The sequence below is a fragment of the Austrofundulus limnaeus genome, unplaced genomic scaffold, assembly GCF_001266775.1.
Source record: "Austrofundulus limnaeus strain Quisiro unplaced genomic scaffold, Austrofundulus_limnaeus-1.0 Scaffold458, whole genome shotgun sequence".
Lineage (NCBI taxonomy): Eukaryota > Metazoa > Chordata > Actinopteri > Cyprinodontiformes > Rivulidae > Austrofundulus > Austrofundulus limnaeus.
Genome location: NW_013952860.1, coordinates 69,682 through 71,038, shown reverse-complemented (window position 1 = coordinate 71,038; position 1,357 = coordinate 69,682). Strand labels below are relative to the sequence as shown.

The following is a 1,357-nucleotide window of genomic DNA, read 5'->3' as shown; positions in this document are numbered from 1 at the left end:
TTTGACTTGCTTTTATTCCATATTTTCATTGTTCATAAATAAATAAATAAATAAAAATYTATCCAGATACAGTACATGGACTCTTGGATAGATTGAATTTAATTGTGTTTGGTGAGAAATGTAAATATAAACCATCCTGACATCCTGTTGGACTGAACTCAGTCCGTCACATCCAGCAGGACAGACGGCAGCAGATGGAGCCTAGAATGAAGATGATCGTGGCTCAAACAACTAGTCAACTAGTCTCAACTAGTCTAGTCAGTTGATTCCAAATTTTTCAATTTTAATATTTTAATTTAACATTATACTCATTGACTTTAGATGAAAAATAAGGCTGGGTGGAGTGGGTGGTGCACCATGTGGTGGCTTTTATGCTTAATGTCTTTTTTTAAGTGGTTTTTTTACTTTAAGTAGTTTAAAAACCAGTACTTTTTAAATTTTTACTTGAGTAAAAAGCTCAGTACTTCTACTTCCAAAAAAGTACTTTTAAACCTTAGTATCTATACTTCTACTTAAGTAATGAATGTGAATGCTTTTGACACCTCTGCAGAGATTATTTTCAAAGATAAATGAGAATAACAGTTCAAGATTACCTACCTGACAGAGCTCTATAAAGTACTTGAAAAAAATAACCAAGTAACAGTAAAAATWCCTTAACAGAAAAAATGACTTTGGTAAAAATAAATGAGAAAACTACTTAAGTAAAAGTCCTAAAACTGTTCACAAAAATTGGGAAAGTAAAAGTACTTTTCCACGCTCTCTAACAAATAAACTGTTAATTTTACAGGAACCAAACTGGCTCCACAAAACCAATTTGATTAAACTGGTCAATTTCTTTAAAATAAAACATGTGTATCACCTCAAATTTACTCTGAGTTTAGTAGAAATAATTGATATGATTTAGTTGGGTAAATTCAACACTTAATTTTTTAGAGCACATAAACAACTCAGAGATTTAATTTATAACAAGTAACCAGGTGTTAAACTTTAAAGTAAAGAAGTTAAAGTGTCATTTTTAGCTTTTAAAAGTAACTAAGTAAAAGTCACGATTAAAAAAAAATACTTGGTAAAATTACAAATCCTCAAAAAATTACTTAAGTAGCTTATTATTATGTAGTTTGACTATAAAGCTCTAACTGATGCTTTTCATAAACTGTGATCCACTCACCTTCAGAAAGTCACTTCAGTCCTCATTAAATGTCCTCAGAGCTTCAGAAAACCTGTTTGTCTCGAGCTCCGAGTCCTGCGTGACTCGGCTGCAGCAGGTCTGCCACTCGGCTGCAGCAGGTCAGCGACTCGGCTGCAGCAGGTCAGCGACTCGGCTGCAGCAGGTCAGCGACTCGGCTGCAGCAGGTCA

General features: G+C 33.8%; 1 protein-coding gene across 1 annotated transcript in view; it reads right to left on the bottom strand.

The window, feature by feature from the left end:
- Window positions 1-1,357, bottom strand: part of LOC106529659 (cyclin-dependent kinase-like 1) — a gene marked incomplete in the record, with an annotated part of 12,609 nt that overhangs the window by 10,160 nt on the left and 1,092 nt on the right. The window contains 1 exon segment of the mRNA XM_014025141.1: window positions 1,169-1,220.